This window comes from Lissotriton helveticus, chromosome 5_1, assembly GCF_964261635.1.
Source record: "Lissotriton helveticus chromosome 5_1, aLisHel1.1, whole genome shotgun sequence".
Taxonomy (NCBI): domain Eukaryota; kingdom Metazoa; phylum Chordata; class Amphibia; order Caudata; family Salamandridae; genus Lissotriton; species Lissotriton helveticus.
In genome coordinates, this window is record NC_136065.1 from 1,714,510,900 (window position 1) to 1,714,527,401 (window position 16,502).

A 16,502-nucleotide genomic window follows, 5' to 3' on the forward strand; every position below is an offset into this window, starting at 1 on the left:
GAGAGAAAGAGTGAGGGAGAGGAAGAGCAAGAGAAAGAAAAAGAGGAAGAGAGGAAGACAGAGAGAAAGAGAGAAAGAGTGAGAGAGAGAGGAAGTGAGAAACAGTGAGAGAGAGAAAGAGTGCGAGAGAGAGGAAGAGAGAGGAAGAGAGAGAGAAAGAGAGAAAGAGTGTTAGAGAGAGAAAGGAAGAGCTGAAGAGGGAGTGAGTACCGACACTGCGGACAAAACCCTCACAGCTAACCTTTCCGCCACCGGTGTGTCTCCAACCAGGTGCCGGGACATACTGCAGCCCTCAAGCTCACTCATCTGAAACATGGTATAGAATCAGTAATGGCAGAGTACACACAACTTCACACGCTTAACTTGCTGTCCCGCCCCTGTTCTCCCAGGCTGCTGCACCCCTTCCACTCCCACTGCCCAAAGGTGTCTGCCTGCCCTTGCACACCCAGGCTGCTACAACCCATCCACTCCCGCCTCCCAGAGGTGTCAGCCTGCCCCTGCACATCCAGGCTTCTGCACACCATCCACTCCCACCGCCCAGAGGTGACTGCCCGCCCCTGCACAAACAAACCTCTCTGCTCACCTTCTGCCACTGGCGTGTGTCCAAGAGGGTCCACCATGTGCCGAAGCAACCTCCTCAGCTGTGGCGTACACACGGTCCAGCCGAGGTCACAATTCAAATCGGGTCTTGATTGCCAGAATGGTGTATGGAGGCCACGCATCATTCCAGGCTGCACACCCGCTCAGCTCTGGTGGCACTAACACAGTGGAACTCAAGTCATCGCCACGTGGCGGGAGGCCCGTATCAGGGGGGGTCGACAATCTGTGAATCACAGTCTGAAATACAAAAAGCAAGATAAGACTGTTCGTCATGTGCCCATCAAAGGAGAGAGAAAGAGTGAGAGAAAGGAAGCATGAGAGAAGGAAAGAGTGAGAGAGAGAGAGAGAGAGAGAAAGGAAGAGATGGAGAGGGACAGTGAGTGCCGATACTGCGGACAAAACCCTCCCAGCTCACCTTTCTACCACTGGTGTGTCTCCAACCATGTGCTGAGGCATACTATAGCCCTCAAGCTCACTCATCTGAAACATAGTATAGAATCAGTAGTGACTGAGTACATTCAACTGCACACACCTAAAGTGCTGTGCCGCCCCTGCGCATCCAGGCTGCTGCACCCCATCCACTGCCGCCACCCAGAGGTGTCTGCCTGCTCCTGCGCACCCAGGCTGCTGCACCCTATCCACTCCCACTGCCCAGAGATATCTGCCCACCACTGCTCACCTAGGCTGCTGCACACCATCCACTCCCACCGCCCAGAGGTGACTGCCTGCCGCTACGCAAACAAGCCTCTCTGCTCACCTTCCGCCACTGCTGTGTGTCCAAGAGGGCCCACCATGTTCCCAAGCAACCTCCTCAGCAGTAGCGTACACGTGGTCCAGCCAAGCTCACAATTCAAATTGGGTCTTGATTGCCAGGCTGGTGTATCAAGGCCACGCATCATTGCAGGCTGCACACCCGCTCAGATCTGGTGGCACTAACTCAGTGGAACTCAAGTCCTCACCACGTGGCGGGAGACCTGGTTGGGCAAAGTGCCTCAGCTGCCACCAACTCTGTGTACTTCAAGTCATGGGAGAGAATGGAAATGGCCTCCAGCACCTGCGCCCGGCCCTTTTTATTGGTGTGGGTGTTAAACAGCCAAGAGGGAGTGGCTGTGACATTCTGACAACTAGACCTGATATCAGCAGATCACTACAGGGGAGACCTGGTACATGTAGCATTGTCGTTCCTCCCTGTAAATGTAAGTGGAGTGGGTTGGCCTGGCGTATGCCAGTCCTGCATGAGGTTGTGAACAATGACTCCGGAGCTCTGGGCGTGTTTCCGTCCTGGGCTGTATGAGGAATCAACTGATGGGGCTGTCTCTGTTGTAGTGTTGCCACCATGCGGGCCGCAGGGGCCAATGTTTTACCATGTGACCCAAGTCCCACAACATGGCCAAAAGGGAAGGTAGGGGGAATCACTGACCCTAATATTCATCCATACTACCACACAAGAAAGATCGTGGACATGACATATCTGTGTGGATTTGGAAGTTTATTGCACATTCATGGGATTCTTGCAGCTGTAGCAATACAGGGCAATGCAAAGCCTACATTTCAGTTTTGGGGCTAGGCTCCACCAACATATGTACTTATCCAATCACTTCGCCTATCTCCAAGCACTTATACATTCACTATACACTCTCCTTGCAGTACTCTAATGGTCCAGTCTGTACCTATGTACTTATACAAGGACCAACACAGTCACATACCCAAAGTTTTCACCACTGCCAGAGGTAACATGGTTGCGTGTGCTGTCCACAGCACAATGTAATGTGATAGGGCCCAGGGGCAGCATCATGCATACATAATAAATGTAGGAGAGTAGGATCTGCTTACTATGGTTACCCCCACTTTTTGCTGTGTTTCACTGATTTATTGACTTTAGTCTGGCTGGGGCTCTGCTAACCAGGACCCCAGCCTAGCTGCTTCCTCTCTAAATTGATTGCATGTACATTAGGTGCACTCCAAATTGGTTACTGGGTTACATTTGTGAGTCCCTAGTATATGGTACCTTAGGTACCAAGGGCATAGGTACCTCAGAGGCCTACCAGGGGCTGAAGCATGTATTATGCCACCCCTGGGAAGCCTTCCAAAATGACACCACAGGTCTGCTACTGCAGCCTGGGTAAGGTGGTGCTTGCACCTCTTACTTAGATATAGTATACCTATATCTACCTTTTAAAACAGACACATATAAACCTATAAGTCACTCCTATGGCAGGCCTTGACAATCCTGGAGGCAGAGTGATTGGTATTGTGTGAGAGGGTGCCCTAGTATGAACTAAGCCCCTCTGCAGCTTTTGGACTCCCTTCCTTTTAGCTGTTCTGTGATACAGCCATACCATATACTCTTAAGAACATTACAACCCCACGGTTAATGCCAACTTTGGAATGGCTGTATCAAAGCATGTAATGTTTGGTGTCAAACAATTTGGAATACTACCCCCCCCCCACCAGTTCTGGCGGCGGGGGTAGCATTCCACCCTTCTAGAGGGAGAAGACATGTCTACCCGGTAAAAGTTAAACAGAGCCCCAGCATCACAAAATGGATGGACAAAACTCTGGCAGGGGAGGCCTGGGCAATAGGTTTCCAGTCACAGGGAGGTGCAACCACCTCCCATACAGGATATAGTATATGGGGGCAGGGTGGTTGCTTTCAGTGAATGCTTGTCAGTCAGTGCCTGGGGCACCCAAGGTGTCCCCATGCATTTCCAAGTTCAAACCGGATGCTGGGGCACTCAGCCCCAGCTCTGGTATGAAACTGGACAAAGGGGAAGGGGTGTAACCACCCCCTCCCCAGGTCCTCCCATAGGTGGGATCTTAGAGTTAGTCCAACCCCTAAACTTAATATAAGTATAGGAACCCAGTCCCTAGGATTTTGGATTATCCTGGACGAAACTCTGCAATACATATCTTGGACCTTCTACATTCTATTTCAACTAAAAGACTGAAGAAATCTCCCTTGGTGTCAAGGAGTGACTCCCCGTTCACACAGGCACCAAAGAAGCATCTTGCCGGTCTGCATTTTCGAGGCGCCCGCCGGATCCCAAAGAATCTGCGACACAGGACACAGACTTACAGACATCTCTGAGGCCAACACGAGATCCTAGCAAAGCTGAGACCTGTAGCCAATATGAGAGGAGTGGGACCGGAACTCCTGGACATCCAGCACATTTGCTAGCGCATCAATTTCCCAAGCTGTCCCAAAGTTGTGCATTGGGCTACTTGTAGGTCAAGCCCTGAGAACCTTTTGCACTGAAGCTTGTGGGCCTACACTCCACGAGTGTTCCGTGGGCCCACTTCCTGCATATCTGCTCAAGGCCCCTTCGCAATCCCTGGTCCATCAGCTTGTGGAAAAGTAAGTTTTGCCATGTTCTGTGTCCCTACGTGTTCCCCATGATTATGTCATATGTGCATGATCGATATGCATGTATTCCCTTCTGATTGATTAAAGACGCAATTACAGTTGTATCCATCTCTAGTATGCCAGTTTCCAGTTTTCGTGAATACAACGAATATCAGGCCTATGTAAAGCTACGTTGCCACGTTTCACAGTGTGCACGTTAATTCATTGAATTATCCCCGTTTCTAGGCCTCAAAAGGGCCCGGACTCAGTTTCAGCTCCTGTTTCCTGAACCCTCTCCGAGGAGCGATACAGCCCCCACCTGTATCCCTGACCCTTAGCTTACTTTCATGCCTCACAGTGCCCGGCTCGGCCTGGCTCTGCCTCCAGTCTGCCAAGAGTATGTTATGTTTCTAGTTATCAGTCCAGCCCTCCTTCTCTGCATTCCTAAGCTACTGAATCGCATCAATAGTTTCCGTCATGGTCTAGCCTTTATGTCTCCATGTAAGAGAAATACTGTATTAATATTCATAGAATATTCCCCGCACACGCACTACATATAGGATTATGTATGCACCAGTCTTAATGTCTGTTAGCCTTTGCTCTGTTAACTTTTGGATTCTATCAACATGTTCTCTAAACACTAGATACTAGATATGCTTAGGTACATGTCGCTCTGACTCTCCAGACTTTAGTCTCCTCTTCTAGCGCAGAAGTCATAGCCCCCCAGTTCTCCCTAGTAACACGTCATTGTCAGTTTGCGCGCACCACTAGGTTAGAGGTCCCAGCTGCTCAGGTAGCCCCCTCCATGTTTCCGCCCCGTTTATGACATATTCTGTTACGGTTACATCACATGTCTATGTATACGCCCTGTTTACGCCTTCTTGTTGCATCAGTCATGCCTTATCTTTCGCGACTGCTAAAAGTTCCGCCTACTGCTACGCCTACTGCATTGAATACCATGTATTTTGTTTAACTATATATACCAATGTACTGTTATTAAACGGGAGCGCTCATCCTTTGTTCCTGCCCCCGGCAGCTGCCATCCCATTCCCGTACAGGCTGTCCTGTTCTTGTCCTTTATGCTTAATTAAAGCCTGTATACTCTAGCTACCTCGTATCTTGACTCTTATTTATTGAGCTATCTATTTGTATGAGTATCCTGAAAAATAGCACAGGTAATTAATTATTTATTTACCACATAATGGCGCCCGAACAGGGACTTGCCCTTTCCCCAAGCGCCGGAAAAGCCACGCAGGCCCCCTGATCCTCTGCAGCCGTGACGGAACCATACCGTGCACGTGCAGATATTTCTGCTTCAAGTATCCCTCAGGCCCACGGAGGAGTTGGAGGTTGCGGTCCAGCGTCCAGACGAGGCGGTGGAGGAACGCGGCGAGTCCCGACCAGAGCCCAAGCCGAGAGTCCAAGGTCCGAGGTATCCGGAGGCCCACCCGTAACAGAAGTCCGAAGTTCGTCCGTCCGTCGTCGTAGCAGTCCAGTCCAGTCCGAGGCCTTCCGTTCTTGCTGCCCGGTGAGTACCGTTGCTGGGGTAGTATCTAGACAGGGTCAATTAATTTGTCTCTGGTCCGTGGGTTTGGGTATGCAGATCCAACACGAAGTGTCCACTTAGGTGGATGCGGGTCCTGACGTGTCTCTTTACGAGACCGGTAAGTTCGTACTGTTTCAGCAGTGCATCTAGTCATTCTAGTCAGTTCTGTTCTCGAGAAAATTCATGTATTCTGTTTTCAGTATTTCAGGTAGTATTCTGTCCGAACCGTTATTTTTAAATGTTATTCCATGTGTTTTCAATGTCGTGGTATGAATGAATTGTTCTTTCAAGTTATTATTGTGTTTATTGTGTATTGTATTGTGTCCAGACTCCAGTCCAGTCATGCCTCTGTTCTCCAAGTTACGTCAGTTAAAAACTAGAAAAGGTCTGCTCGAAGAAGCAGTTCCTGTCCCGCCTAGGGACAGTCCAGGTCATTTTATGTATCAGAAGCATGGCATAAGTGCCATATTATATCTAGATTTATGGGTGGAATACACCAAACAATTAGAGGAAAAGTATAGATGGCCCGTATCAGGTACGTGGGATGCCGAGTGCATCATGCGAGTAGAAGAAGTATTATGGAAAAAGAAAGCCAGACAGTCCCAGAAAGATGCCATCGAGTTATGGCGCAAAGAATCTCATAAAAGAACAGAGAAAGAAATCAGAAAGTCAGAATTAAGTAGAGAATCCTTAGAAAGAGCCCAAGAAAGGGAATTGATCGAAGTAGGTGAACGAGTTAAAGCCGAACAGTCAGACAGACAGAGAAATGCCCTCATTAAGGGTATGTATCCTCTTCTTGCCGAGGGCTTGCCAAAAGCAACCCCGGAAGCACCATGTAATTTTCCGCCGCCATTAGTTCCGATTAAGCTACGTCACAAACCGACCGCAGCTGATATTTTTCTCTCGTCCTATTTGGACGACACAGTCCCAGAATATGCAAATCCTGCTCCGCCAGCTCCTGTAAATAATGTAATTCCTGCTCTTCCAGCCACCGGGGCACCTGTTACAGTACCTGTTACGGTACCCCCGGTCCAGCCCATAGTACAAGTTCCCGCTACATCAGTCACTCTACCAGCACGAAGAGTATCAGTCGACGATTCCAGTTTGGGGGCCGCGGGAGGAGGTCCTCCAGGTACCCCGCCGCCAAATAAACGTATAGGGTTAGTCGAGTTACATGAACGTGCGTTACAGCGTACGCCCAAATATCAGTCCGTCGCAGACATCAGGCGAGCTCTTACCGAATGCTGTTATGATCCAGTCCCTGGCGAGGATAATATGGTTTTATATTCATTGCGTGTAAGACGGGTGACCGAGTATCTGGCCACCCTACCGAATATGAAAGAAGATTTAGACAGAATGTATCGCTTCATCCGTACAGGAGAAGATCCAGAAAGTGTTGGCGAAATCATGTCTCTCAGAAAAGCTGAGACCCAGCTCATGCTATTAAAGTTTCTAATTCATTGTTTAATAAGGGAACAAGATTATCCGACTAAAGATCCGACCGAAATGAAAGTTCTGACAAGGTGGAGTGATAATATAGCCGAGGGTAAACACAGGACCATCAGTAGTATAGAGAGTATGTACAAGAAAATACGTAAAGAAATAATAAGGTTACACGAACAACGCAAAGAAGCACTAGTAAGCGAGAAAGAAAGTAACTCTGATACCGAAGAAGTAGAAGACGAGAATACCGCCAGAATAGCGTATGTAGGTAAATCTAGATTTCCAGACCGACATTCACGCCTAGAACACAAGAAAGTCTTTCATCTTCCAGCACCAGAACAAGGTTCTCTAGAACAAGTATTTCAAGCTACCGATCACATTCTGAAATCACGAATCGGTTATAGTGAATTTAGTACCATGCATGAACAAGAACTAGCCCGATCAGCAGTCCGATGGATTACTGATTCTACCACTTTTCCAGACGAAATAGTGGCACAAATGTTTCTGAAACTGCCCCCAGCCGAGCAGCGACTGGTGGGTATGTATATGATCCAGCACCTCATTACATTGTATGAGGGACAACATTCTGATCCAGGTCCGTTACATGATATCCTGAACGAGTTACTCCAGTATAAATGGAAAGGTTTAGGTACAGATTTGATTAGTGTCATTCTAGAACAGCGCCACAAATATAGAACGTTTCTGAACCCGCATTTTGTTCACGTCTCACCTCCAGAAAGTAAACCATTTTACATAGATAGACAGCATCCGTTACGAGAAGTGCATCCAGTTAGGACACCGGATGGTGAAATGCAACGAGTATTTGTTTACACTCCAGTCACAAAGATGGAACTCTTAGAGATGAAGAAATTAATTCCCTGTCACGACAAAGATCCAGCAGGGTTCCATCGAGAATTAAAAGACATGCTCCGTATGGGAGAATACACGTATCCAGATATTATTAAAATGTTAAAGGTTCTGTTGCCCGCAGGGGTATATGAGAAACTCAAGGAAAAAGAATGGGAGGTGGGAGAGAAAAAGATCGATTGGGCAGTTCTAGAAGCTGAAGATAAGATACGAGTACCAGGTACCGGTCTCGGGGACAAATGTAAAGAATTACCAGAGTTATTGATCCAAGTTTTGCCTAGGTTATTAGCCACGAAAAAGGAAGATTGGGATGCAATTTCAGCATGCAAACAGAAACAGGATGAAGACACTAGTGATTTTTATTCTAGATTCGATAAATGTTTTATTATCAACAGTGGTTTAAAGATAGGTAGCGAGTCATACCCTCATCTTTTTGTTACTAAACTAGTCGAGAATTCAAGTCCACAAGTTAAAAATCGAGTTTTGAAAGTCGAAAGTACTTGGCAAGCTAGTACCCCGTCCCAGATGTTACAGATGCTTCAGTATCACCAGAATAGAATCAGGGAAGAGCAAGAACACGAAAGAAGACGTATGAAAGACACGAAAATGAAAGTACTAGTTGCACAATCTGTCCCACAAGACAGTCAGAAAAGGGGTCCGAATCAAGCCAGTCATCCTGCAGCTCCCGTTAAAGGGACATGCAATTATTGTAAACAGCCAGGTCATTTTATAAACGAGTGTGCAGTTCTGAAACACAACATAGCCACTGGTAAGACTAAAGAAAGACCACGTCCGCCTAGACAAGAACAAGTTCCACAGACTTCTCAGTCACCACAGAATGCACAACAGACAGTTCCAGCACCGCAGCCTATCGCTGCAACACAGCATGTTACACAGCAGATGTACCAGTATGCCCAGACAGAGTATCCAGAGTATCAACCATATTCATGAAACAGCCTAGAGAGGGAGGTAGGCTTGCCTCTCATCGAGATACCTGTAGATCAAGAGGGTCCCTATGTACACAGTCAAGTATTAGGGAAAGACAGAAAGTTTTTGATTGATACAGGGGCAAGTAGGACTACTATCAGTCATGACGAGGTTCCAGGGGCTCCGCTCTCAGGCTCTAGAAATGTATCCCTTGGATTTTCAGGAAAGCCTATTGTAAACGAGATATCAAAGCCAGTTACTCTAGAAGTTGGTCCATTGTCCCGAACTACTGATTTGTTACTTACGAAGTCATGTCCCGAAAATTTGTTAGGTATTAAAACATTGAAAGAATTAGGTGCAGTTATTTGCTGTTCCCCAGAGGGAATACGCTTGTTTTTGAGGGATTTTAAAGGTCACTATGTATTACGAGATTTTGATCCAAGATTGTCTAATGTACCGCAGCATTTATGGGCGCAAGGTCCAAGTGATGTAGGTTTTATGCGAATCACACCCCATCGTGTGACTCTCAAGCAAGGTATAGTCCTGCCACGAATCAGACAGTACAGATTGCCACCTGAGGCTGTAGCAGCCTTATCCAAAATTATTGACGAGCTCATTGCTCAAGGAGTGGTTGTAGAAACTGACTCCAATGTATGTAATTCTCCTATCATTCCAGTCATGAAACGTACTGATCCAAATGCACCTCCAGTATATCGATTAGTGATTGACCTTCGAGAACTTAATAAATGTATCATACCCCAGTATCCAGTAGTCCCAGATATTTCATCTCTGTTGACAGCTATTGATTCTGAAGCTATATTTTTTACAGTAATAGACCTCAAGAATGCATTTTTCAGTGTTCCGATTCATCCAGATAGCCTGTACCTTTTCGGTTTTTGTTTAAATGGAAGGAGCTATAAATTCACACGAGCTCCTCAAGGTTTCACAGAAAGTCCTAGCATTTACAGTCAAGCACTCAAAAGACAACTAGACAATATTCACATGCCAACTGACACTGCCCTGCTCCAGTATGTCGATGATCTACTGATCACAGCCCGTTCTGAACGTGATTGCGAGCGAGCGTCACTTACAGTTCTGTATTTCCTAGCCGAGATGGGGCACAAGGTGTCCCCTTCGAAGCTCCAGTTCTGTGTCCAGCAAGTGATCTACTTAGGCCACTTACTGTCCAAGTGGGGTAGGCAGTTGACACCAGACCGTATCCAGTTAATAGCGAGTCTTCCACAGCCCAAGACACAGAAGGAGGTACGTGCTTTTATCGGCCTGACTTCTTACTGCAGACAATGGATTCCTCAGTATGCATTTCTAGCAAAGCCACTGATACAGTTAACGACACAGGAGGCAGCCGTATCGACTGTTCTCCCTTGGACATCTGAACATACACTTAGTTTTAATGAGTTAAAGAAAGCTTTATGCCAAGCACCTGTTCTAGCTACACCGAACTACAGTAAGCCTTTTACACTTTTTGTCACAGAACGTGATGGTACTGCATTATCTGTTCTCACACAAGATCAAGCCGGACAGTACAAGCCTTGTGCTTATTTTTCGAGCACATTAGATCCAGTAGCCAAGGCTTTGCATGCGTGCCTCAAGTCAGTTGCAGCCACAGCTCTAGCAATCAGAAAAAAAGGTATCCATAGTATTAGGACACTCCCTGACAGTACAAGTTCCACACTCCGTGGAAGTTCTTTTAAACCAAACCCAGACTCAGCACTTGACAATTGCACGTTTAACAGGTTATGAACTGACATTGTTCCAGCCACACATAGAAATCAGACGCTGCAACGTTCTAAATCCTGCTACACTGTTACCGTCAGTTACTTCAAATCCTGTCACACATGACTGTGTGGAAGTCATTAACACTATGACTAAGCCAAGACAAGACCTGACAGACATTGCATTACCTAATCCCGACCTGACACTTTATGTGGATGGTTCATGTATGAGAACTAGTACAGGAGAACTAGTAGCCGCGTATGCAGTGACTACTGACACTGAAGTTATTGAAACACACCGTATTGACACCCTGTCTGCTCAAGCAGCAGAGCTAGTTGCTCTGACCCAAGCCTGCATACGTGCCAAGAACCTGAAAGTAAACATATATACAGATTCACGTTATGCATTCGGAGTTGTACACGACTTCGGAGTGCTCTGGCAGGAGAGAGGTTTCATGACTTCTCATGGAACCAAGATTCAGCATGGTCTCCTCATTCAAGCTCTGTTAGATGCAATACATTTACCGACAGCTATCGCTATCATGAAGTGCAAAGCACATACGAAAGTTACTGACATTATTTCCCAAGGTAATGATCTAGCAGATCGAACAGCCAAGCTCACAGCTCAGACACCAGACATTCCAGTTAACAAGACACAGACATCCACTCTAGATCCGACTACATGTATGACAGTTAAGGACCCTACACAAGATGTCATAGACATACAGTTACATGCTACTCCTGAAGAAATCAAGAAATGGTCCGAACAAGGAGGGGTCCAGACAGATCAGGGATGGGTGACGAAGGGAAAAGCCACATGGTTTCTCCCCGACTCTATGGTTCAAGTCATTATCAATACAGCACATAGTCCAGCACATCTAGGAGAAAAAGCTATGTTAGACAGTATCCAGAACCTTTGGTTTAACAAGCATTTACGAGCTGCAGCCAAGCAGAAAGTCCGTACTTGTATGATATGTTGCCAGTTCAATCCAGGTAAAAGTGTCCCGGTGGAACAAGGTGGATTCCAGCCCCCTGACCACCCTTTTGAAGTCCTCCAGATGGATTATATTCAGATGGAGCGATGTCGAGGTTTCAAGTATGTCCTTGTAGTTGTATGCGCTTTGTCCAGGTGGACAGAAGCATATCCAGTTCCAGATTATACAGCAGCGACCACTGCCAAGCAGTTGGTTCGTGAATTCTTCCCCCGTTATGGACTCCCTAGGGTCGTGTATTCTGATAACGGCCAGCCATTCTCATCTGAGTTAATGAAGCATGTTTCCCTCTTGTTAGGGTACCAGTGGAAGTTCCATTGTGTACGCCATCCAGAAGCAGCCGGTCTCGTAGAGAGACATAATCAGACCTTGAAAATCCGTATTGCCAAGACATGTCAAGAGAAAGGTGTAGACTGGCTAGTTGCCCTGCCAGTTGCTTTATTCTTTATGCGCATGGTCGCACATTCCAGATCAGGTCTGTCTCCTTATGAGGTCGTATTCGGCCGCCCCCCAAATATGTGGGGTACACCTAGACCCCGCAGTATTACAGATGTTTCAAGTAATATGCTGACAGATTACCTAGCTTCCTTGATGTCTGCCCTACACTCTTGTCGTTCACAGGTTGCCGCCGCATTTCCAGACAATACTGAAGTGAAACCGCATGAGGTCATCCCCGGGGATTTCGTTTTGATAAGGAACTTTGATCGTTCAAGTCCGCTGGAGCCCCGTTGGAAGCAACCTCAACTAGTCCTCTTGACCACCCGTACGGCCGTGAAGTTGGAAGGCCGTAAGGGTTGGGTCCACCTGTCTCACGTCAAGAAATTTCATGGACTCCGTAACAAAACTTTTGCCACGAACATTTGCAAGGATTGTTCCTTTTCTAAAGACTGCCTGAAACCAGACTCTAATCCAGACACTGATTCAAATCCCGAATTGACAGTTCCTCTGTTAGAGAAAACTCCGCAGCAGGAGTCTAAATTAAAACTCCGGTCTAGTAAAATAAGTCAGCCAGTTTAATTGTCTAAGTCCCCCTCGGGTGAAACGGTTAGACAGGTATCTGACATGTATGAGATAGACCCCCATAGTGAGAGAGTTAGTCAAAACTCTATTCGATGTATCGTTTTTCTAAGTTTTCTATTGTTTCTAAGTTTGATGGTTACCTGCACAAGTTATGCATTTCATTTATGTTTTCCAATTTCTCATGTAAATATGTTTTCTAATGCTACAGTAGAGCACACGTTTAGTGATCTGCCTCCTCACGAGTTATCCTATCGTCTTGCTATGCGTAATAACACGTTTATACGAATGTTGCATTATTCACACCAGACCAGCAATGCTACTAATTGTTGGGTGTGTGGTCGACTCCCCCCTTTCCAGACACCGAAGGGAGTTCTGCCACTCTTTCCTTATCCGTTTTCACATAATGGTTCGTGTGGAGCATGGTCCATGTTAACGTCATCTTCAAATGATATGTCCTTTCTGAATAGAACATGTTTTCCAGACAAGCAAGGTCTCTCCCATAGAACAGGGTTAGATCTAGAAAATGAAGTTTATAATTTGGGTAATTATTCTTCGAATTTTATGGTCCTGAATGTTCAGTCTGATACTACTCCAGACTTACCTGCTATTTCAGTACTACCAGTCAAAGGCGAATTATGTGTCAGAAATAATGGTTCCGTACATGTAGGACATAGTGATTGTACTACTACTGTCGAGTATAGTGACAGTGGGAAATCTATTTTCAAAGCCTCACGTCATTCTTATTTTGTTTGTGGTCAGACCGCATATGTTCGTTTGCCCCTCGACTGGGAGGGAACATGTTACATTGCCTTCCTACTGCCACCAGTTTTTCTAGCCCCATCTGATTATCACAGAAACACACATCTAGTACACGTTAGACATAGAAGGGAGATTGAGTCCCCAATTGTCGATCAAACTGAAACTGCTCTAGAACAGTATACAGATTCCAATAGAGGTTTCTTTTTCTTTATAGGCCCTGTCCAGAATAGTAAGTCAATCCGTAGATTAACCAGAACCCTTGAAGCAGTAGTGAATGAGACTACTTCTGCTCTAGGTAATTTAACCGAAGAGCAATCTGCTATGAGATTTGTCGTGCTCCAAAATCGTCTCGTTCTTGACGTCATACTGGCCGATAGAGGAGGAGCATGTAGAGTCATCGGATCTAGTTGCTGCATTTTCATTCCTAATAACGCGCCGTCTGTTTATTCAGCTATAACTAGACTTCATAAAATTGCCCATCAGTTACACCATAATCCAGGCACCTGGACATGGTCCGGTTGGCTCTGGAGTATAATTTCTGCCTGGGGATGGAAAGTATTGTCATTTCTAGGTATTGCAGTAGCGATCATATTCAGTTGCTGCCTCTGTATACAATGTGGCCCTGCGATTTGCGGCATTTGTGCTACCTCTTGTATTCCTAGTCCCAAGTCCCGCTCTAAGTCCCGTTCCAAGACAATTCGAGACGAGCAAATGATGCTGTATGAAATGATAGATGGTATCATGAATATAGATGTTTCCTGATGGAAACGTAGTGACAAGGAGGGAATGTGGAAAAGTAAATTTTGCCATGTTCTGTGTCCCTACGTGTTCCCCATGATTATGTCATATGTGCATGATCGATATGCATGTATTCCCTTCTGATTGATTAAAGACGCAATTACAGTTGTATCCATCTCTAGTATGCCAGTTTCCAGTTTTCGTGAATACAACGAATATCAGGCCTATGTAAAGCTACGTTGCCACGTTTCACAGTGTGCACGTTAATTCATTGAATTATCCCCGTTTCTAGGCCTCAAAAGGGCCCGGACTCAGTTTCAGCTCCTGTTTCCTGAACCCTCTCCGAGGAGCGATACAGCCCCCACCTGTATCCCTGACCCTTAGCTTACTTTCATGCCTCACAGTGCCCGGCTCGGCCTGGCTCTGCCTCCAGTCTGCCAAGAGTATGTTATGTTTCTAGTTATCAGTCCAGCCCTCCTTCTCTGCATTCCTAAGCTACTGAATCGCATCAATAGTTTCCGTCATGGTCTAGCCTTTATGTCTCCATGTAAGAGAAATACTGTATTAATATTCATAGAATATTCCCCGCACACGCACTACATATAGGATTATGTATGCACCAGTCTTAATGTCTGTTAGCCTTTGCTCTGCTAACTTTTGGATTCTATCAACATGTTCTCTAAACACTAGATACTAGATATGCTTAGGTACATGTCGCTCTGACTCTCCAGACTTTAGTCTCCTCTTCTAGCGCAGAAGTCATAGCCCCCCAGTTCTCCCTAGTAACACGTCATTGTCAGTTTGCGCGCACCACTAGGTTAGAGGTCCCAGCTGCTCAGGTAGCCCCCTCCATGTTTCCGCCCCGTTTATGACATATTCTGTTACGGTTACATCACATGTCTATGTATACGCCCTGTTTACGCCTTCTTGTTGCATCAGTCATGCCTTATCTTTCGCGACTGCTAAAAGTTCCGCCTACTGCTATGCCTACTGCATTGAATACCATGTATTTTGTTTAACTATGTATACCAATGTACTGTTATTAAACGGGAGCGCTCATCCTTTGTTCCTGCCCCCGGCAGCTGCCACCCCATTCCCGTACAGGCTGTCCTGTTCTTGTCCTTTATGCTTAATTAAAGCCTGTATACTCTAGCTACCTCGTATCTTGACTCTTATTTATTGAGCTATCTATTTGTATGAGTATCCTGAAAAATAGCACAGGTAATTAATTATTTATTTACCACAAGCTGGTGGATCCCCATGAAGGAAACTCCTTTGTTTCTTGGGTTTTCCTGGTTGCTCCAGAAGTGCCCTGACTACCCTCCAAAGGGTGAGTCCCTCAGACCTCTTCTTTTACTTAGCATCTTTTACTTAACATTGTCTTTTACTTCGCATGCTTTTACTTAGCATGCCTTTACTTCGCATATGCCTTTACTCAGCATATGCCGTTACTTCACGGGATAAGAGTGGATCCATGGTTGATGGTGAAGAGAGGGACTATGGGCAGAGATAGGTAAGTGGGGCAGTGTAGTTAGGGTAGTGTAGTAGTGAATGTGTATTGTAGGGTGTAGTGTTTTAGTGTTTAGGCAGGGGCGTAGCTAGAGCTTGTGGTGCCCCGCGCTATCCTTCAGATTGCTGCCCCCCTTCGGGGGTGCTGGGGAAAAAGGACGGAGAGCACCTGAAAGAGGTCCGAGAGACACGTAGTATCGCTGCTAATAGTTACTTCGATCATGCAAGTTACATGCACATACATGACACGGTCCAGGGCTAGACAGCCCCTGTCCCCAAAATAGTGCTGCCTGGGGCGGAGCGCCCCCACCTAGCTACGCCACGGAAGGAAAAGCAGAAGGAAATCCAAAACTTACATCAGTTCTACCTAACCTGTTTGTGACATCTCAGTCATAACATCACATGTTGTGCAGGACCCTTGTCTCCTGTCCCCTGTCTGCCCCGTCCATGACCTCAGCAATGTCTGCAGACCGGTCCACCACACTGGGTTTGACCACGATTCCCCTGGCAGCACCTTCAGGATACTACAGGTGAGTCCAATGCGCCTGATTACTAGACTAACTTCAGTTCTGCAGTTCGGGCAGTACGATGCCTGCAGTGGAAGCCTTCTCACTCCACCCAAGCCCCCCATGAGAACTCAGTAGAAGCCATACCACGTGCCCATCCCACTACCCACTACCCCGCCTGCAGCACAGTAGGACACTTCAAGGAAACGGGTCCTATCCGGGGGTGTCAGGCGCCATAGCTGATTCACCCACCGTCATCAGGAAGTGGTGGTAGGGGTGCCAACAATCCGTGCATTTTCGTCACATTCTGAAGCATTCCAACCAAGTGCATGCAGAGACAGACACATAACTACATACCTTACAGCTGGCTATCACATCACGTCATACTTGTCAACAAAAGACAACACATAAAATACATTACAGTGAGCATCCCTCATAAAGATACACTGTGTAGCTGGCTATGAGGGGTGACTAAACCAGTATGAACCAAAGCATGGTACGTAAAACATCACTGAGCCT